The sequence below is a fragment of the Trachemys scripta genome, chromosome 2 (assembly GCF_013100865.1).
Source record: "Trachemys scripta elegans isolate TJP31775 chromosome 2, CAS_Tse_1.0, whole genome shotgun sequence".
In the NCBI taxonomy this organism is placed as follows: Eukaryota; Metazoa; Chordata; order Testudines; family Emydidae; genus Trachemys; species Trachemys scripta.
Window position 1 is genome coordinate 76,616,529 of NC_048299.1, and position 23,418 is coordinate 76,639,946.

The 23,418-nt window shown below is 41.9% G+C and overlaps 1 protein-coding gene across 5 annotated transcripts in view; it reads right to left on the reverse strand.

Moving 5' to 3' along the window:
* Positions 1-23,418, reverse strand: part of CPNE4 (copine 4) — a 320,518-nt gene that overhangs the window by 225,328 nt on the left and 71,772 nt on the right. The window lies entirely within an intron of this gene.

The window sequence follows — 23,418 nt, forward strand, 5'->3', positions numbered from 1 at the left end:
AGAATACAACAAAAATAAATGTGTGGAAAAAGAGGCAGAAGGATAAAAGTATGCACTCAGAGTGAAAATAAATTCAGTACCAACAAAACCTAGAACAAATATGAAAGAAAATAAATTAATAGACAATTATTTAATTCAGTTGTATGAATGCAACCAAATAAGCAAATAAACTATTTAGTAATGGAAGAATGTGTACACAAAGAAAAGTAGCTTGACATAACCAAAACAAAACTGGGCATTAAATGGGGAGACTGATAATGCAGGACGGAGATTGCTTAGGAGCAGACCTGGTAAAACATTGTCATCTGAAATTTTTCTCTGAAAAAAAGGGATAAATTTGGTGTGAAAAAGGTTCCAGTTTTTCAACCAGCTGTACTTAGGAGTTAGAGGCACAAATTAAAAAAAACCCACCAGAGTTAGCATGGGCTGTCAGCATGATCGAGAGCAATGAAGACAGGTCCAGAGTCAGAAACACTTGAGCTGATTCCAGCTGTTGCAAACACTCACTTGGTTGGCATGGAGCAAATCCTGAATCAAGACAGATTTTGCAAGGGGGGGGGGAGGAGAGGGAGGAACTGTTTGCTGCTCACCAGCACTACACACAATTTGAATTGAAAATGGTTTTTTGGAGAGGATTTTGGGGTGGGTGGCAAAACTGGGCTTTCAACAGATAGCAAGTCTCAACCTTTACTATGGATATGGAGAGCAGTAACACTGCAAAGACTGTTACAGCCTTCCCGATGTAAAAATATAAGGAAGGCTAATACAGTAAATAAAAAGATAAACAGTAAGAAATTACTACAGTATCTTACATATGTGTATTACATAAAGTGAACATGGAACAAACACCTAGTCAACCACTCAGCAAGCCTGTTTATAAAGGCGTGAGAGAAAAAATATGAAGTTGAGATTACCAAGCACCTGTACTGAATTTGCTGCCTCACTATTCACAGAGGAAACAAAAAGTCCCATCTCCTTAGAGACTGGGCTGCATTGTCCCTGTGTGCGAGAAGAGCTTGGAGGATAAGAAACACCAAAATGCTGCTTTGAAAAGCAGCAACACAAAAGCTGAGCAACAAAAGCTAAAGTGACAAAGGGGTTAACAAGACTTGCCTGAGATAATTTCACTTGTGCCAGTCAGACTGCTTGCAGGAGTGATGTGCACCTGATACTCTACCACATCTGTGGATTTCCACAGAGACCCATCTTTTTTCCCACCATTAGGCCGTCTTTAAGGGGAGAGATTGTGAAATGGCATAGCCTAACAATATCTGTCTTTTATAGAGTGCCTTTCATCTGTCTACCTCAAGGTGCCTTACAACATTAAATATTATTCCCATTTTACACATAGGGAAACTGTAAACAGGGGGTGACATGACTAACACAAGGTCACCCAGCAAACCAGTGACAGAGCCAGGAACATAACCCAGGTCTTCTAAGTCCTAGTCCAGTACCTTATTCACTAGGCCACATTGACCCCCCATCAGCCATAGGCAGGCTGGTACCCAGCTGTATGTCACCTTCAGATCAAATGCAAATATTGCCTTCTCCCCCTACCCCAGGGCCTGGCTAAGATCAGCATCTAGATGGAAAGCAGCTGGCAGAATCCTGAAGACTAAAGAAACAAAACAAAAACAAAACTTGCCATGTCTATATCACCTTCTATTGAAGGTATCTGCCCTCAAAGCATTAAACCTTAGCGCTCACCTGTATTCTTCACTGCTTCTAGACACACAAATAGCCACAGTCATAAAAAAGATGCTTTCCTGTGGTTGACACAAAGACTGATCCCTCCTGTCAGATTCTGATTAGTCATGGTGATTCATACACTCATGAACTACAGATTGCAAGATTAATTATCTTTGCCTGCAAATGAATTATCTTTGCCGGTGATCTAAAAAAACACCCAGCTCCACTTCGTTCAGAGCACAGCAGCCCATCTGCTCAGCAATACAGGCCACCAAGAGCACATTACCCTGGTGCTCTGCTCTCTTCAGTGACTCCCTGTGGAATGCCAAGATTTCGGACTGAATTTTGAAAGCCTTCCCGTGGCCCAAGTTACTTGGAGCCAGGGCCACTTCACTTTGCCTTATTTTGACCTCCCACTAGAATAATGGAATTGTCTACCCCACGAGTCAGATTTGTATGGGAAGAAGACAGAGCTTTCACAGCTACTGGCCCATGAATCTGGAAATCAATTCTCAGAGTAAAATGCAAAACCCACTTCTCTGACCTAACCTTCTCAAGAAAACATAAAAAATAATTATCAAATAAAAACAGAGTCCAGCCGCTGCTGGCTCCAGGGAAGAAAGAGGCAAGTAGATGTCTGTGTGTTTGTTTTTCAGTTTGGCAATGGGCTCACATACCATGTGTTCCATGTAGAAATCTACATAGATTAGTCTGGATTAGGCTAGGCTATGCACAGGGAGAAGATCAAGTAAATCCCAACAGGAAAATAGGAAAGCTCTTGTCCAACGCATTGATAGCTGTATAAAGAGAAAGCATTAAGACCAATACAAAGAATGGTAGAGTAACGGATTTAATAAAAGTATTAAGGAAGGAACCAGGCAGCTACAGAGTCATGAACAAGACTAAATGTGGGAAAGGCACTAAGCAGTATAATGCAGCATTGGGATTTACCATAAGGACAATGACCTTAGATAAACAAATGAAAGATGATACAACATAGTACAAGTCTGCTTACCTATTCCTTGAATATTGATTAGGTTGACAAAAAGTTCCAAGTATATATAGTCCCTGCAGACTATGAAATATGTATCTACAAAGCAAATAAGCATGGTATAGAGGGGAAAGCTACTAAAACGTGATTTAAAATTAGCAAATAGCAGTGTCAGTAAATGAGAACTGTTCAGATGATGAACTGGATACAAACTGAAGAGGGAGTAGGGGGAATTAGGGCTACTGAAACTACTCCAGTTAGTAGGCTAGGGAAACCATACAAGCACCAAAAGTTACGTCTACACTTACGGCAAAGTGTAGAGTACAGACACTACATGCCCAGCTAGCATGGGTATAAAGAGCAGTGGAGTCAGTAAGGCACATGAGTGAGTAGAGTGGAACCGAGTGTCCTACATGCCTGAGCCCTATGGTGTATACACTACATGGCTTTCTACATGCCGAGCAGTGCTTCCCACATCTACACCGCTGCCTTCCCCCTACCAGAGCCTTTCATTGCCGTGTGTAGCTATGTAACCCACACGTGTGTGGGTTACATAGCTACACACTGCAATGACAAGTGTGGACGCAGCGTGCCTTTCACTGTGGCATGTAGCTACAAGTGTACTGCTTGTACTCTACACACCGCCGTAAGTGCAGACAAGGCCTAAGGTAGAGTGTATGGGGGGAGAGGAGGTCTGCCCACTCAAATGAATTTAGGGTAAATATGGTAGGTGCAGCAATCATTATAATGTCTCCCAAAAGAAGATGTGTATACCCATAGATAAACAGTACAACAGACTTTGCACTGATTGATGACATTACAAGAAGTTTTGCTTCAACAGTCAATTCTACACTAGCTAAGCATAAAATCTTGTGAGGCATGTTATATTAAAATAAATCATTTCCGCAAACGTTCAGAAAATGAGTTTCATCTTTTTTTTTTTTCTTTTAAAGGGTAAATACCATGATAAAATGGGGATTGTAGTGGGGCGGCTGCCTCACTCCTGGAGAATTTAGGCTTCAGCAGGCCAGTAGGCCTGTGCAGATGGGCAGCCAATCAGAGAAGGGCTTATTGGGAGCCAATCAGAGCCCAGATTGGAGGCAGGGCCCTATAAAAAGGCTGCTCAGGAAGGAGAGTCAGTCTGTCCCAGGCCTTTGAGAGGGGAAGGTCTGTCTCCAGAGCAGGGAGACTAACACCTGGGACAGCGCAGCGCTGGGCAGGCCTGGGGGAGCAGGAGGGAGCAGAGGACGGATGGGACACCACCAGCAGCGGGAGCCCCACCAAGGACTGAGCTAATTCCCAGAGCGACCAGTGGGAGGCGTCATGGTGCTAAATCCCAACACCGTGACAGGGATTATAAAATTTATCCTCACAACAGAATGTTATCTGCCTTAAAAAAACATGTGTACCTTCTTTCACAAGTTTGGGATAATAACCCTGAAGTTCACAATCCATTGTTGCATATTTCACATTATTGCACCATGTAGTTTAAGATGTACTTCTACCTTAGTTATACTGAAGCTTTACAAACAGTGGACTGTATTTCTTTGAATTCATAAACAAAGAATCAATAGATTATTGTAGCTGCCACTGTATTTTCTGGTTCCTGACAGCCATTGATCACACATTTTACTCTCTTTAACCTGCAAACTTCACAGTTCAACTAAAGTCAAACTCAGTGACTGATAGAGACCAATCAGGCCAGATTATCTCAATAGACTATATGCAGCACAGACTCTGCATAGTGCTCTGAATTCTCCTGAACAGGTAGCATTTTTGTGGACAGCACAATAGGTTAAAAAAGCAGTAGGAATCACAATTCCAGTCCTTAGATTCACAGCTCCAAACACACAACATATGAAAGGATGCCCGTGGGGAGGCTGCATTAAGGGACTGATCTAGAGAGAACACTTTAGTTAGTGTTGCAGACTGTGAGCTAATGGGCAGAAAACCTCTTTTTGTGACAAGGACAACTTCAAAAAGGAGGAAAACCAACTTTCCAATATAGTAATTATTGCTTTTTAAAATGGAAATAATATTTTCTAATCTATTCATGATACTATTCTCACGCTGATGTATGCATCTGCTCAACTCGCTCTTAAGTGCATCCGTTTATTACCTCCTATAAGATGGATATCACAAAACTATTGTATACAGAAAAACTTCATATACTGCTATGAGACAAATGGTAGCAACTAGAACTGGTTGAAAACTGGGGCTTTTTTCCCCCATGGAAAGTGTCCAGATTTTAGTAAAAACATCAAAAAATGAAAAGGTTTGGCAGAAAACCAAAATATTTGATTAGGAAATATCACCACAATGCCTTATGGGAATTGTAGTTCAGTTGCCTCATTCCCAGATTCTCCTCTAGGGGCTGGGCTCCTTGGCCAGACTACATCTCCCTGATGAACCATGGTGAGTCACCATAAAGCATCATGGGAGCTGTAGTCTAGATAGTGAACTCAGCCTATAGCAGAGAATGGGGGTATGAGGTACCTGAAATACAACTCCCAGGATGCACCATGGTAACAATTCCTAACCAAAAAAATTCAGGTTTTAGCTATGTATTTTTTTGATGAAGCCTCAAAGTTTTCCACATAAAGACAGTTTATATGAAAAAATGTTGTTTAGTTAAAAACCCAATTTTCCATCCAAAGTGGTTCAGATGGAAAATTTCAACCAGCCCTAGTAGAAACCAAACTTGAGACTGAAAGTGCAGGCTGAAACTCTATTCACAACAACAAGATGTCCTTTTCTGCCTTGATTTTTAGAGTCAAAGCAAGATTTACGAACTCAGGGTCAGCTCTGGTCAATCAATACGTATATGGGAAATATTCAAGGAACACCTAGATGCAGGAAGTTAAGCTGACTCTTTAGTTAAGTCAGTGGTTCTGAACCCTTCCTTACCAGTATCTTTTCCATGCCCCAAGGAATCCCCCGCCTATCCAGTTGGGACCAACTTCCTAATAACAATATATGAAGAGAAGGATGGTCACATCCTCCCCACCCCTCCCCTACCCAAACATCTGTTTCTGATTGATACCCCAGGTTGAAAACCTTTGAGCAAAGTGAATCTTGTCAAATTCTAACCCTGCAAGTTCCTGTTTACCACAATCTGCCAGACTACAAAAGTCAATTCAGGTGTGTTCTCAAAGTCTATGCTGGAGATCTGTGAAGTTTGTATGTCTGTAATAAATAGTTTTTGTGAGAGACAACCATCTCTGTTGTAATTTAGGTTACATTTAAACTCTATGATAAAAGTGTCCCATTCATCTTCACCAAAGTTTAAAATATTAAATGGGTGGATCGTTGAAGTTCAGGAAAGAATGGAAGAGGGATCAAAAGTAGACTTAAATGTATTTTTATGAGTTTGGGGTCAGGATGAGTACAGCAAGATAGCTCCTTTCCTGCAGAAAGGTACCATTTGTCTTTCTAATTGATGCCAGTCAAAGGGAATTCCCAAAGGATCCGAATAATATATTTTAAATTTCTAAGCACAGTGATAACACATTCTCCCTCTTCAAAGAGGGACTGAATTTTCAGATGAAATCCTCCTTTAAGGTGAAAGGTAAAGCCAAAATACTTGCTTTTGTTCTTTAATCCTTCCTTTTGACACACAGACTCTCCCCATTTTTAAGAAACAACAACATATTTCTTACTTGTTTTTCAGATTAGAAATATCAGCTCCTCACTTCCCTGACTTCACTCGATGCCCTTAGGAAAATTTCTGGAGGACCTGAATAGTGAGGTCACACGCTGTCACCTGAATACATGTGTATCACTCATGTGTGGAGGATAGATGCATTAGTAATATATACCACTTGCTGGGGTGATGCAATATACCAAGTGACTAGCTCTATTTTGTGAATGAAAATATACCTTAAATTGTGAAAATAAAATGTGTACAACCCCAAAAATATAACTGGTGCCTTGTATAATAAATAAAAATTATTCTTTGAACCTTTCATCTGAAGAACACAAAGCACTATTAGAAGAGTGATGGACTAAATAGCTAAGGCACTAGACTAGGACTTCAGTGCCTGACTCTGGCCCAGATTTCCTGGGGGAGATCCTTACTTGGTTTAGTTATGTCATTGCCCCCCAGACTATGTGACCTTGGGAAGGCCACTTAATCTGCCTGTGCCTCGGTTCCATGTTTGTAAAACAAAAGTACTATTTCCTTTCTCCCTCCCTTTACCTGTTTTGTCTGTTCAGACCCTGATCCTGCAAAGACTATACATGCTTAACTTTACTCACCATACATAAAGTTAAGCATGTGTGCAAGTCTTTGCCTGATCAGGGCTTTATGCTGTAAGCTCTTCAGAGCAATGTATTGTCTCTTACTATGTGTTTATAAAGCACCTCGCACAATGGAAACCAGCTCCCAGTTTGTGAACCACTGAGACCCTAACTTTTCCATATTGTGACTTCACGTGACAGGAGAAAAAAAGGTTCAGGATGCCCCTCACATGTAGCCATAAAGAAAAGAAGGGTGTTGGCAACCCCTTAAATCCATTTCTGACCCCCCCCCCACCCGACTTAGACCGCCTGTTCTAGGGGATACCTTAATACAAATACTAACATTGAGCCCCATGCCATTCTTAAGTTGTATAGATACAGTAGATATTATCAAACCCATTTTGCAGATGGGTAAATTACAACAGGTTAATTATGTTGCTCAAGACCAGCCAGTTAGTTTGTGGCAGAGTCAGAAACAGAATGGAGGAGTCTTCCTGACCATTCCAGATATTACCAGCCAATAATCTTGTTTTGGGAATTTTGACTTGTGAAACTATGGAAAAAATGTTTTGGGTGATGTATTTTTACCTGCATTCTGTAAAAACAATATGCAACTAGTACACTTGATACTTGTTTGGCCTGGTTTGAAAAGTTATTATTAAAGTCTTAGCCATTTTTATGATTACTGTTAAACTGTTTAAATTCATGACTTTCACAATAAACTAATCTGAGTGGCTCAGAGAAAAACTTGCAGAACCTAATGAAGCATGAAGTGAGAGCCACTGATTAGACAGCACTGCTGCAGGCAATATTTGTAAGTGTATCTTAGGATGCTTAAACAGACTGATGGAAATGCAGTAGCAGCAAAACAGTATTAGTAATAAAAATTTAATTCAAGTGCCATTTTCCTGAGACAACAAAGTTCATTAACTAGTCATATATTTGGTCTCCCACAGTATTTTAACTCAATATAATACATACAAAACAGTGGTGATTTTTCTTTATTGCTTTTCAACATTTCATGCACTGCACCACACACATATTAGTTAATATTCAAGATTAGGGTTACATTTTCAGACAGTCTAAAACCAGTCCAGAATTTTGCACCTGCAAGAACACATAAGCACTTGCAATGGTGCGCACAAATCAGGTACCCAGTCCAGTTTCCTGATTTTCATGTGCAAATTTGTGGGTGCACCTGCAACATTACTGGCACAAACACCAGAATGTACAAACTAGATTGAAGATGGCAGCTGAAAATATGGCCTCTGTTATATATAAATATTATCCCCACAAAACTGAGCATTCCATGCTAATTTGCACAAACTCTGGTCACCATAATGAATAAAGTAAACAAATAGCAATAATATAGATTTTTGGCTCAAATAGCATAGTATCAATTTGGTATCTAATTAGGGGACTGCCCTTGCAAGGGAATGGATTAAAATGACCTGTTAGCTCTTTGTTTTCTCTAATTTCTATTGCCCTAGAGAAGTGTGCTTGCTTTCATTTATTTATTTAAACCAATAGAAAAAAAATTTATGTGCGTTATGTTGTACCATGACACTAGGTCAGGAAACCTGGAAAAGGACAGGTTCTGCTAATGGACACACAGTTTGCCAAACTTAAAAGCCTGAATCCAGCCTCCTCCCTCCCACACTTGAGAGAGGTAACCTCTGAGCGTGAGGGGAAGCAGCCAGCTCGGTCTTGCCCACCCACAGTCTGAAAACGGGCTCCTGAAATGGATGTCTAGCTCTCTCTGTTCCCCCATGTACACCCCCTCTCCTTCAATCTGTGGAATGGACTGTGTCTGGGCTAGTGGTGCAGCGTGATGAAACTTAGGTCATAAGGCAATAGATATTTGAGTCAAACTGCCAATGTTTGAATTCAGTTCAGAATAACCTGTCTGGTTCAGATGACCTCAGATTTCCTAAGTCAGCCTTTTTAAAGGCAGAGGGAAAGAAACACTATGCAGTTGGGCTGTGGGGACAGAGCTGTTTAAATGTAGTCCTATAGAATCAGACATGTCTGTCTGTCACGAGAGATTGTTTAATCCAGCCCCCTGTGTTGAAGCAGGACCAAGTAAACCTAGACCATCCCTGACAGATGTTTATCAAATCTGTTCATAAAAACCTCCAATGATGGAGATTCCACAAGCTGCCTTGAAAGTCTATTACAGAACATAACTTCCCTTATAGTTAGAAAGTTTTTTCCTATAATCTAACCTAAGTCTCCCTTGCTGCAGATTAACTTCTATTACTTCTAATTAGAGAAGGGATGTTATTAATAACCTGATGCAACAGGTTCATAAATGTTACAAAAAAGCCTTTGCATGTTTCCAAAGAAAATTTTATTAGAGATGGACCCCAAAATAAAACGTAAAGATCTAAAAAGTCAAGATCCAGATACCATTTCCTTGAGATTTGGATGGCTCCTGGTCTATACTAGGTCACAACCTCAGAGGTGAGGACCTTTGAACTCTGGGGAAATTTGGAACCAGACTTACTGTCTTAGGCCCAATATCTACTTGCAACCAGCCTTGTACTTATGTAGCATAAGCCCGTGCGATGACTAAGCAGAGGCAAAACAGTAACAAAAGGCAGCAAGATCTGTCCAACAGCAGCCAATATTTACCACCATCAAACAAAACAAGGTAACATAAGAAAAAGCAAGCAAAAAAATCTTCCCTGACCAGGCATCAACCCAGCCATCAGACCCCATGTGCGGAACCCTTCTTTTCCACATGCATGCTCCCCTTCCGCTTCCCAGCAACCCTTCTTATAGACATTCCCTTCAGCACCTAGGTGGGTAAGGGGAAAGTGAAACTGGAGTTAACCTTCGTGTACCAGGGACTAGGTTAGTGGCCCTACATCCTGTCTCTTGGAGTTTGTATTCTTCAATCACGATGGCGTGGATGGGGGATAAGGTGAGTTATCAGCCATGGCATGTGGGCCTGACTGCCAAATTGTTGCAGAATATTCCCTGTAAGCCCATGACACTGTTCATCATGGTAATGATAGTGAATAAGAGCATTGTCTTGTGACCTGGAGACAAAGTTAGCTGACTTGGCATTTCCATAATGGACTCCCACAATGATCCGTTCTAGCTCCTCCTCTTTTCAACATATATACCTATGACCTACCAACAACTAAGACCAAGAATTAGGTACATGTAGATGACATCTGTTTTGCTGATGTGGGTAATGATCGACCCTATATCAAAAGGTCACTCAGCCAGGACATGAATGCTCTGGCCCCTTATCTTCATCAGTGGAGACTTACATTATGTTAGTCTAAGACTATGGCCACAACCCTCCATATGGCCAATCAATCCCTTACTGTCTGTGTTGAGGATCGTCCACTCCCTTTCCAGCCAGTTGTCAGTTATTTAGGAGCCAAATTGGACTGTAGTCTAACATTCCAGTCCCATGTAGAACACTTAAAGAAAAAGATCACCTTCCACACGCCCTTGATCTAGAAGCTAGCAGGAATTGCCTCGGGAGCAGAGGCAAATGTTTTACAAACCTCAGTCCTGGTGCTAGTATTCACTCCAGTGGAATATTGTGAAGCAGTTTCGGGCAAAAGTCGGCATATGCATCTCGTTGATTCAGAGCTGAACACAGCCACCTGTATCGTTAGTGGCCGCCTTAGCCACACATTAACATCTAATTTGTATGTGTTGGCTCATATTGCTCCACCAAAACTTTGACAAGATGCCATTACCCTTAAAACTACATGGAGAGCTAGGATGGATGAAAACTACCTACTGCACCCAAGGCTGACAATGGTTCCGGTAGGTACAAATAAGCAACACCCACTTCCCACCAGAAGATCTGCCCAGCTCCAGAGGAAAACAACTACACCTGCAGTTCCCATTGACTTGCCATGACTGACTTTGAGAGATCCTTTTGCAGCCTCATGCAGTCATGTCCAGGGCTGCCAGTTCAGTACCAATCTCGGGTAAACAAAGGCATGTCAGGGCCAATAGCTACGTCCTCACAGATTGGCAGCGACTCTGGGGTGGAGAGAGAAGCATGCTGATGAATTTCAGAAGCCCTAATTTACAGCCACCTTTTTGCAAACTGGGATGTAAATCCTGGACCAGACTTAACAGGCTGCTGACTGGAATGGCCAGAGTGGCTGCCTCAGTGCAGAACTTTGGCTGAGCTCAATCTACACAGTGTGACCGCGGGACAGCTATGCAGATGGTCAAACATGTGGTGAAGGAGCGGACTGGAGAGTTGACTGCAACACCTTGCTACTCTCAACAATGCAGCAGGTAGGCGGCCGAACAATCTAGATATTGACTTGTGATCCATACAAAAGAAGAATCACGACAGAGTGGATGGAGGCAAGGAGAATTATCAAAATATTATTGCAGAGAAGAATCTCTTAATATTTTTTGACATAGGAGAAATCTGACCAGGAGCTAATGAATCTGTGAGCAACTTGTCTCTGAATTGGGATTATGTGAAAAATTACTCATCAGTGTGGTGTATTGAAAACTCTGTTATAACTGTAATCATCTGAAATTCTTATGGGTTTTTCCTGGTCCTGCTTGCAGGTTAGGGGGCCTTATAGGGAAGTGTCACCCATCTCCTGAGCACCCCATCATGGCCAGGGATCACTTTGAAGGGATCCTGTCCTCGTTAGCTCCTGCTTGTGGGCCCCTTAAGAACCTACTAGCCTTTCCTGTGGATAACAGCATCCCCTACCAGAGCTGGTCTAATAACATAAATGGTTCAAGTGCCAAAATAAAATCCATTACCATAACATAAGAATTCATACTCAGCCCTGCCACACATGGAGCTTTTCCTCTGTCCCAGTCTGCTCTACCTGAAGTTGCTCCTCCCAGCCTTTTCTGGCTGGACCTCAGCCCTGTGGCCCTGCTGCTCTTTACAATTACTCCCCTGATCCAACCCAAGCATGCCTCTTTAGCAATCATGCCTCCAGTCTTTAGGGGGGCAACCCAGCCTGTTTACTGACTGACTGCTTGTGACATCCACTCTAGAGCAAGATGTGGTGAGTTCTGCCTTTCTGTTTTACAGAGCAGCCTGCTTTGTCTCTCTCTGTTTTGGGGTTCTTGTCATATGTTATCATTCTAAATTCTCAGAAATAAAGTAGTGTTGCGTTGAAACCTTCCAGCAAAAGTATGTATGCTTTTATCTAACTTCCCTGTGTGTATGTCGTGAACATAACAATCAGCAGCTCCTGGTCAGATACGTTCTAGCACAAAAAGATTTAAGGCCTTAATTTTTCAGATCTCTTCTTCCACTGGTGCATGCACAAATTTGCAGGTACACACATTGTGTGTGCGCACACTGTTACAGCGATAACATCTGTACATGCAAGTAATGGGTTTTCCCAAAGAGATTCCATCACCTCAATGTGAGAGTCAATAGTCCTGGAAAAGTGAGCGCAAAGGCAGAGCTGTATTTACGTATGTATATGTGCAAACATGTGCACACATAAGTTGAGGCTCACCTAAAATCAAGCAGTATATTCTTCTCCACACTCATTTCCCGATAACTCTCCCCAATCTCCAATGTGAGTGAATAACACAAATTCCATTAGAAAGATGGTCACAATATTTTTCCTTCGGGGACATGAGAATGCTTTTTACTTTGCAGTTTTTAATATTGTGCAATGAGACTGGTTATTAAACCAGGTGCCTCTACCTATTTTAAAAAGGGGGGAGGTGTTAAAAGAAGAGTTCAGGCTGAAGATCAATGACCAAACTTTAATATAAATAGCCCTATGTGACACATAGAACATTTGGGTAAGGTTGGTTTTGTTTTTTGTTTTTGTTTAAATTGGGAGTGAGTGGAAAATGCAATGCTAAAAACAAGTAACTCATGTGGAAGTAGTCTATAGAAAAAGCTACATGTTATAAGAAAAGAGAGTTCAACAGAATGTTATCAGAAGTGGTTTGGGGAGGTTGAAAGAAAAAAAAATCCCAGGCTAAACAAACCCCTGATTTGACTGCAGTTAAATGTATTACTTATTGTGGATGTGTGCTACTAGAAGATTGAAGACTGTAATATAGAGAAAGTTTTAAAAAACCTTCACCAAAAATATCAGTCATTTTTTTGAAAAGACAGAAAATCCCCCATGATCATTCCCATTTAGTGTCTTGGCTCCTCCTCTAATATGAACTCATGTAAAATAGCACAATCCCAGTCAGAAATTGTCTTAATAGTCAAGGAGAAATAACTCCTTAATGGAACCAACTTTTGGAATAGAGAACACCCCCCAAAATATGAAGTCTTTGAAAGTACAGCAACCAACTATATGAATACAGGCTTTTCAGAGAATGGATTGAGTTAAAATATTCAATAGGCCTGTAGTCTGTCTCTGTAAACTTCCAGTGGTTCTGAAAAAGGAGAAATGCCTTTGTCAGTCCCCTGACTGCACAGCAAGACTTTAGGGACATTTATCAGCAGAAGAAAATACAAACTAAAAGTGAAAGCTTGGCAACAAGACCGAATATCAGATACTCTTGAGAAGGGTAGTTGCTAACATTCATCCACCGCAATGTCTGATTAAATGCAAAAGAAATAATTCATATAAAAGATCCCTCAGTCCATCCCACCTTCCATTAGGAAGAAGTAGATTATGAAGCCACATAAGCAACTGAACAGTTAAGGTTTTAACCACAGCTTTCCATTTTGTCGCCACATGACAGTACCGTTTTAGCTGATGAGTCAAGTGCCTAGCACCGCCCTCTAGGAACACTCAACAATGAGGAAACATAAGCATCCACAAACAGCCCCAACCCCACTCCAAAGTTGGAGTCAGCAAAACCTAAACTAGGAGATCATTTTCCTCTAACAACAGCAGAGCAGTCACTGCGCTGGACTGAGGTCTGTATCCAGAACAATGACAGTCTAGAAGACCAATGGCATTCAGGCACCAGAGGGTAGTAGATTAGACTGGTAGTGTCAAGTAATGATTTCTAGCGCAAAGGCCACACAATGGCTTAAGAAACCTGGCCATCCGGCAGGAGGCATTTGACAATCACAACAAATAATGGATCCAATGCTAGAGCTGTTCAAATAACGGATTTTCTGGTTTGCTGGCCAAAAGGGGGAGAGGGTGGGATTAAATTGTTTTGGGTCAACCCAAAACTTTTTAAAAAAATTCTTGTACCAAAAAAGTTGAAAAGAATTGCATTTGTCTCCCACGAAGTGTCTGCAACATCTTGATTAGTACATTTGTTTCGTACAGTAGATAAAACAAAAAATTGCTTCAAAGAAAAAAAATTAAATGTTTAATTTTTAAAATGTTAAAATGAAAGGTTTTGGTTTATCAGATTTTTTTTGTTTTTGTTTTTTGACAAACAATTCAGCAAATTCCACATGAATTTCCTAAATTATTAGGTCAACATGAATCTGCATCTTTCAGTGAAAAATAGTTTCATCCAAAACAATTTTGTCCAGATCTATTCAGTGCTTCCCCACTGGCCTCCATCAACCAGGAAGAAAGGTGGCTCCAATAGCCACTACTTCATTGAACTTCACTGTTCATAGAAGCCATAGAAGATGTAGGTAGCTTTTTTCCTGTCCTGCCCATGTAGAAGGAGAAAGCTTGGCCTAAACCCATTTGGTTTTATCTGCACATGAACCAGAAATTTCTACACAATGGGAGGAACTTATCTCAAGTCAGCCATTAAGTAAAAGCAGCTCAGGTTAACCAAGCCATTTACTGTATGAAACAAATCTACTAATCAAGACTTTCCAGACACTATGTGGGAGTCAAAGAATCTCCTTCACCTCCCACACAACCATGTCATTGAAAAAAAACCTGTATTTTGCCATCAGCTTCATTGCATGACTTCTGCCTCTTGTCCTCTAGCTGCCTTGCCTCCTAGTTCACCTTTTGCAAGTTATCCATAAGCCAAGATGATCTCTTAGGGTAAAGCCTTAAGAGAAGAACACCAAGGCATAGGCATTGACTCCATGGGTGCTCCAGGGCTAAAGCTCCCACTGAAAAAAAAATAGGGGGTGCTCAGCACCCGTAGGGCTGGATGATTCTTTTATGGGCCCCAGCGCCCGGACAGTGGCCACGTCCCCTCTCAGCCTCTTCTCCCCAAAGCCCTGCCCATGCTCCACCCTGAGGCCCTACCCACACTCCGCCCCTGCTCAGCCTCTTCCCCATGAGGCCCCCCTGACCGCTCGCATGGGAGGGAGGGGGCAGAGAGGAGCACCCACTGGCAAAAACAAAAGTCAGCACCTGTGCATCCAGGGTTCACCCAATCAATGGCTGAGGATAAAAGATTATTAGAAAATAATACCAAACCCTTAACAGAATGGCCTGTTGGAGCACTGTGCTACCTTCTGAGGCCTTGTGGAAGAACTCTGGTTCAAATAACCGTTCAGGGAAGACCATCCAAACCAAGCCCTTCAGTCTGACATGGGAGATGTGCCTAACCTTCAAAACAAAAGAGATAGTAGTTGGTCCATGACACAGGCCTGATTTCTAATTGTATAAACTCCCAATTCTATCACAGACACTTGATCAAGACTAGGTTCACCTATGTGAGTTGAGAAGGATAGTCACATAGTCGTCATGACCATGAAATCCTGAGATGATTCCAAGTGTGCATCATCCAAGTGGATGTTGAAGTCACTGAGCACTATTAGCCCTTCAATACTATTGCAGCAAGGAACTCTATTAACTCACACAGGAACTTTACAGTGCCACGGGACAACCAGTAAACCAAAACCACATCCAACAAGCCCCATCCCAGGGCTCACATACAAGCGCTACTCAATCCAGTTTTAGAGTAGGAGATCTCCAGAATGTCAAGTTGCTTTCAAAAAACACAGTCATACCACCCCCTTGCTGATTCTTCTTAGCTACCTTAGTACTGAATATCTAGCCAGAACCAGCTGCAACAAAACCAGTACAGCAGTATCATCCAGCCAAACAGATTTCAGTAATACATGCAAGATTAGGGGCTTCACCATTAAATAATGGACAGATGAAACTTTACTCAATATCCATCTTGCAATTAGTAGCATGAACTGAAGACTGGCTTCTTTGTCCATGGACATTCCAGCTTCTTGAGAATTGACAGCAGACAGCTCCCGTGGAACACAGATTAACATCTCAACCCTTGTTTGTACTGTATTAGGGTGGATGGATGTGTGTGGGGTGTCTTATTTGCCCTCTACCACAGAAGCCAAGGAATCCAAACCTTCATAGCTAATCCCCCCACCCTCAAACCTCTATGTCCCCAGCACACAGCAGCGTTTTTCAACCTTCTCAAGTGGCCTTTGAACAGATATAGGTAGGTTCCAGAATAAAGTTCTAGGGCAAACTAAAGACCATCTAAAGCAGTCCATTCACCCTCCTAAGTCAACACCACTCTCCCTAAAACCCCAAACCCTGCTGCTAATGGGGGGAATCTAAAACTTAGCCCAAAGAAGGAGAGAGACAGTTGCAGGGAAGACAATGAGATCTAATTCGGAGGTGAAGGAAAAGGAAGGCACAGGAGCAAGGAGGAGTATAGGTGGGGGAAGAATGGCTCCATTTTTTGCCACCTTTCCAGTGCACTGCCTTAGGCTGACACGCAGTCTGTCTGTGCAGTAAGGCTGTCCCTGAGCTTGCTAATACTCTATCAACTGGATAGTTTCATTTATATATAGGCTTGTATTCTCCTATGTTCTCTTTATATGTTTATTTGATATAATTTATTGGGCATGTGTTATCTTTTGATGGCACTTTAATTACCTGCATTGTATTTATTCTAAAATGCCAAAAGGGTTTGAAACACTCACCAAAAAAAAGAGCTTCCTGAACAAATCTCTCAGGTAGCAGATACCCTCCTATTTGCTGCTAGCTCTAAGAATAGAGCTACAGAGAGGACTGTATTTGTAAAACTCACAAAAGCTGTCACTGTCTTTTAAAACTGCTGTGTCTTTTCAAATTCATAATACAAAAATGCAGACATCACATTCCATCTGGCTGCTTCACATAATATTACACCTCCTGATCTCATTTAACCTAATATGACAAGACAGAGCATTGCAACCTATCAAGCTTTCAAAGTAATATGCCTACTTTCCATGTGTAGATAATAACCAGCAAACAGGACAAAGACTATCTTTCCGGTTACCAGCTACAATAATTTCAATGTCAGCACACCTCAGAGCAAAACTATAGTGTTATATATGTGCACACAAACATTATATGCAAGTACACCCCATTGGTGGCAGTAATACTTAGGTGATAAATGAACTTATCATATACCTTTGACTGCTTCTTCTCCTCTTGGTTCACCAATACATCTCCCTTCGACTTATTCCAATAATTTAACCCCTCAACCATGTTCAGACAACTGCCATTAAAAAAATAAAAGCCTACAGCTTGCCATTGAAATGTTCTTCCTTCTCTCCCATTTTAAACTGAGAATATTTCCAATCAAATTATACTTGCCCAAAGCCAAGAAGCGGCAAAAGTCAATCTTGAAACAGAACACAGCTGTTCTGTGCATAAAAGTGACATGAGTTTAAATTCTGTTCTGTCACATCTTGCTACCTCAGGCTAGAAATGGGTGATTCATAACATAGGAAACAGGAGATTCCCAGCTATTCCATGCAATGCTCAAGTCCAGTCTTAGACCATCTTGAGGTATCAGATTTTTAATGCTGTGACATGGTACCAAAAAGATATTTAGGTCATGTATATGAGTCCCTGGACAGTTGGACTCATAGTAAGTGTAAGGGGACTGTTGCCCCCTTACTAACATTCAGTGGGGTGTTTTGGTTGGCTAGCTCCCAGCACTGAAAGGGGAAGGGTCGATGGCAAATCAGGAGCCTGAGACTGACAGTCCCCAGGGGCAATGGGGAGAGGCCAATGCTCCAGATCAGCCTGATTGACAGGGCGGGCAGGCTAATCAGAGAGTCAGGAGGCCAGGGTGGGTCCCGTCCTCCGTGGGAACTGGAATGGCCTGAGTCAGACAGAGTGGGGCCGAGCTAAGGAGAGGGCAGGGGCCCGAGCTAAGCTGCTGGAAGCAGAGTTGCAGCCCCAAAGCCAGAGCACAGCCCGGAGAGAGCAGACCTGCCCTGGGACCAGAGCTGTAGCAACCAGAGCCAGAGGGGCCAGACAAGCAGCCAGGAAGCAGGTCAGAGCTGGGAGCAGAGTCACAGAAGCAGCCTGCAGAGCAGAGCTGTCCTGGGAGCAGAGCTGCAGCAACCAGAGCCAGAGAGGCCAGAGAAGCAGCCCAGGGAGCTGAAGGCAGAGTGGAGCTGGAGCTGGGGCTGGAGCAGTCCGGAGCTGGGGCTGAGGCTGGAGCAGTCCGGAGCTGGGGCTGGGGCTGGGGCAGTCCGGAGCCGTGTGCAGTCCGAGTGCGTGCGGTGAGCAGCTGGGGAGAGTGAGGGGGACCCTGGGCAGTGGGCCCAGCACAGGGAGACGCCTCAGCCAAGAGGCCTTGCAGGCCAGACTTGCAGGGGGATCATAACCCGACTGGGCAGGGGCGACGCTGGGAAAAAGGGTCCTGCCACCTAGAGCCTGAGAGCGTGTGGCCACCGCCAGAGCAAGTGTCCAATCCACAGCGTCTCTGCAGCACAGACAGGGCCTGAGAAGCAGGCCTGGGACCTACAAGGAACAGATTGAACTGCCCTGACGTTCCAGAGACATTGGTTGTAAAGTTCCCTGCCACAGAGCAGGGTGATGTGTTTTCCTCTAACCTTTCCCATTTTTCCTTATTCTTTTTTTAAAATTAATTGTTAATTAAACAACTTGTATTTGCTTTAAATTGTATGAAATGATCAGTGGGTCAGGGAGGTGCCCAGTGCAGAGAGAGTACCCCGGAGTGGGGACACCCTAGCCCCTGTCCTGGGTGACCACCGCAGGGTTGGGGGTCGAGCCCCCCAGGAATCCTGGGCCCAGCCTTGTTGGGGTTTATGAGGACTCTGCCAGACAGGAGAGTGGAAGGGAAGTCCTCAAGGGCAGGGAGGCCTCTGGGTAAAGGAAGTGGGAGCGAGGACTCGGATCCTTTCGCTAGCCCTCTTCACCGGGGTAGTGCAGAAGCCAGGAAAGTTCCCCACAATAGCGGGACCATTCCCCCGCTTACATAAGTAAGGCATCTAGTCTAACAGGCAGAGGGATGCAAAAAGAATGGTCCCATTAAAAACCCATTTTAAAAAACTCTTCAAAATTGTTTTTCTATAGCATATTTAGCATAAACAGATGTATCATAGTGTAATGTGGCCTGAAGGGTTTGGGCATCATTATCATCATTTGTATTAGAGTAGTGTCTATAGGCCCCAACTACGATTGGAATCCTATTGTGCTAGGGGTAGGAAACCTATGGCACACGTGCCAAAGGCAACACACGAGCTGATTTTCAGTGGCACTCACACTGCCCGGGTCCTGGCCACCGGTCCAGGGGGCTTTAAATTTTAATTTAATTTTAAATGAAGCTTCTTAAACATTTTAAAACCCTTATTTACTTTACATACAACAATAGTTTAGTTATATATTATAGAGTTATAGAAAGAGACCTTCTAAAAACATTAAAACGTATTACTGGCACGCGAAACCTTAAATCAGAGTGAATAAATGAAGACACAAAAATAAATGTGACTTATGCAGCTAGCCGGCATAATGCAAATTGTGAATTTCACAACTGAACGTACCGTTTAAAATTCAACTATGTGATTATTTGAGCTAAAGCATTTATCTTTCATGAGTATTTGTGCTCATAAAGTTCAAATATGTGAGTCTTTATGGAAAGCAAATGCAAGAGAGTTGTGAACATGGTGAAATGGTAAGGCTTTTGATATTGTCTCACACAACCCTCTCATAAACAAACTAGGGAAATACAATCTAAATGGAGCTACTATAAGGTGGGTGCAAAACTGGAAAACCATTCCCAGAAAGTAGTTAGTTATCAGTGGTTCACAGTCAAACTGGAAGGGCATATTGAGTGGGGTCCCAGAGCGATCAGTTCTGGATCTGTTCAATATCTTCATCAATGATTTGGATAATGGCATAGAGAGTACACTTATACAGTTTGTGGACGATACCAAGCTGGGAGGGGTTGCAAGTACTTTGGAGGATAGGATTAAAATTCAAAATGATCTGGACAAACTGGAGAAATGGTCTGAAGTAAACAGGATGAAATTCAATAAGGACAAATGCAAAGTACTCCACTTAGGAAGGAACAATTAGTTGCACACATACAAAATGGGAAATGACTGCCTAGGAAGGAGTACTGCAGAAAGGGATCTGGGGGTCATAGTTGATCACAAGCTAAATATGAGTCAACAGTGTAATATTGCTTTTTAATTATTATTTATCATTATTATTATTTATTATTTATTTTGCAACAAACATTGTTCTGAGATGTATTAGCAGGAGTGTTGGAAGCAAGACATGAGAAGTAATTCTTCCACTCTACTCCATGCTGTTTAGGCCCCAGCTGGAGTATTGTGTTCAGTTCTGGGTGCCTCATTTCAGGAAAGAGGTGGACAAATTGGAGAAAGTCAAGAGAAGAGCAATAAAAATGATTAAAGGTCTAGAAGACATGACCTATGAGGGTAGACTGAAAAAATGGGTTTGTTTAGTCTGGATAAGAGAAGACTGAGGGGGGACATAACAGTTTTCAAGTACAAAAAAAGTTGTTACAAGGAGGTTGTTCTCCTTAGCCTCTGAGGATAAGACAAGAAGCAATGGGCTTACATTTCAGCAACAGTGGTTCAGGTTGGACATTAGGAAAAACTTCCTAACTATCAAGGTGGTTAAGCACTGGAATAAATTGCATAGGGAGGTTGTGGAATCTCCCTCATTGAAGATTTTTAAGAGCAGGTTAGACAAACACATGTCAGGGATGGTCTAGATAATATTTAGTCCTGCCTTGAGTGCAGGGAACTGGACTGGATGACTTCTCAAGGTCCCTTCCAGTCCTACGATTCTGTGATTCTGTGTTCCTGTCAGTGCCGCAGAGACAACATCGTTTTGATAGGACAAGCTGTTTTCTATTCTGGCTCATACATAATTAACAAAACTGTTAATTAAGTTCCAGTGGCTGGGCTCAGTTGAACGGAGTCACATAGGTATAACTGAAGACAGAATTTGGCTGGGAGAGTCTTCCACTCATTGTGATGAACAAGCCAAGAAGAGCAAGGATGATTTTTAGATTGCAGATGGCTGATAGTTTTTCTGGTTTCAGAGTAGCAGCCGTGTTAGTCTGTATCCGAAAAAAGAACAGGAGTACTTGTGGCACCTTAGAGACTAACAAATTTATTAGAGCATAAGCTTTCGTGGACTACAGCCCACTTCTTCGGATGCATATAGAATGGAACATATATTGAGGAGATATATATACACACATACAGAGAGCATAAACAGGTGGGAGTTGTCTTACCAACTCTGAGAGGCCCATTAAGTAAGTAGTTTTTCTAATTATCTTTTTATGGGTAAAATGATCGTATTTGATCCAGAAACCCTTCAGAGGCAAGAAACATGAAACTCTAGCATGCCATTTTTACAGTCAGTTTTTGGAGTACCTCAAAGTATCTGTCAGGACCTCCACTGTAAATCTAAAGTAAGTTTATATGGGGCAATATAAATATTTACATATAGAGTGATACTTGGCACACAGTGCAATGGCCATGAATAAGGTATGCAGATGATGGACTGGGCATCAAGAGACTTGGTGTTTATTCCCACCTCTGTTTCTGACTTGCCCTATAATCTTGGGCACTTCACTTCACCTCTCTGCACCTCTATTTCCCCTCCTACCTGTTGTCTGCCTTGTCTGTTTCGGTTGTAGTCCCTACCCTGGAAAGCTTCTCTCGTATGATGTGTACGTCTTCACTGGAGGAAAAAAGTGTTCTTATCTCATCTTACCTAACTTGGGTTAAACTAGTACTGAAGGCTTGGCTGGTAATTTGGGTTAGCAGCTCAAGTTAAAGCCTATAGGGAGCTGGGGAGCCTATGTCTTTGCTGCTGTTTTAACTCCCATTACCTAACCCAGGTTAAGAGCACATCTTTTTCTGCAGTGAAGACACACCCTATGTGATTGTATAGTGCCTAGCACAGGGGTCGGCAACCTTCCAGTTTGACTGTGAACCACTGATAACTAACTACTCTCTGGGAATGGTTTTCCAGTTTTGCACCCACCTTATAGTAGCTCCATTTAGATTGTATTTCCCTAGTTTGTTTATGAGAAGGTCGTGTGAGACAATATCAAAAGCCTTACCATTTTACCATGTTCACAACTCTCTTGCATTTGCTTTCCATAAAGACTCACATATTTGAACTTTATGAGCACAAATACTCATGAAAGATAAATGCTTTAGCTCAAATAATCACATAGTTGAATTTTAAACGGTACGTTCAGTTGTGAAATTCACAATTTGCATTATGCCGGCTAGCTGCATAAGTCACATTTATTTTTGTTTCTTGCTTGGATGATTTACGTCCTAACCAACATAACATGAATTGGGATTACAACTAAATATACACAATGCTGTGTAGGTTAGTTAAATTCATTTATTTAAATTACTACATAAACTGTAGTCAAAGTTTACAACTCAAACCATGTCTACACCAAGAATTCTTCCTTTTAGAAATTCACAAATAATTAGGGTGACCAGATCACCCAAGTCAAATATCGGGATGCGGAGGGAGGGAGGGTGACGCGGGGGAGGAGGGGAGAGGGGGCGCGTGGCGGGGGGGGAGGCAAAAAAAAAAAAAGTCTGGTCACCCTACAAATAATTGACAACAAATACATTCAAGATTTTCATATTCTGTTCACAGACAATACAAATCAGAAAGAAAAGGTGAAGTTTGCCAAATTATTTGTTGCAATCTATTCACTTAGCTCAATTACACACCACATACTAATCTTTAGCAGTGGATCAGGAGATTTTGCTAAATAATTAAACTTCTAGTATATGTTTCCATTTCTATTTGCAAAGCATGTGTCTTATTCTGAATTATCAATCACATGACACCTATTTTGCGATTAAGACTATAGATTTGGGCGAGGGCAGAGACAGATTTAATTTAAAAAGTCAGTTTGCAACTTTTGGGATTGCCTACTGATTGAACATGACAGAGTTCATCCCCATCTAACATGGTTTTCATTCTTATGCTGCATTGACAAAATGCATGAAGCTTTTTCTCTATCATTTTTCATCTCTATAAAATGGCGCAGAGCTGGATTTTAATGCAGTAAAAGATGAGGAAAAATAATTTCATATACGTCATGTGCACACACACACACAAAGTGACTCGGAAACTTCATTAATAACAAAGAGAGCTGTTGGTTTTTTTAGCCATCTATCAGGCCTCATGCTAGCTACAACAACACTGCAAGTCAGCAATATGTGAAAAGAAGATCTTGTGAAAAAAGAACTCATTTGTAATATCCAGCTTTAACGTTTTAATTGTGTTGACTAATTATTTGTTGTATAACCTCCGCCACTTATTCAAAATGACAACTAGACTAAGGCTTCAAAGCCTCAGGCATAATCTTATTATAAG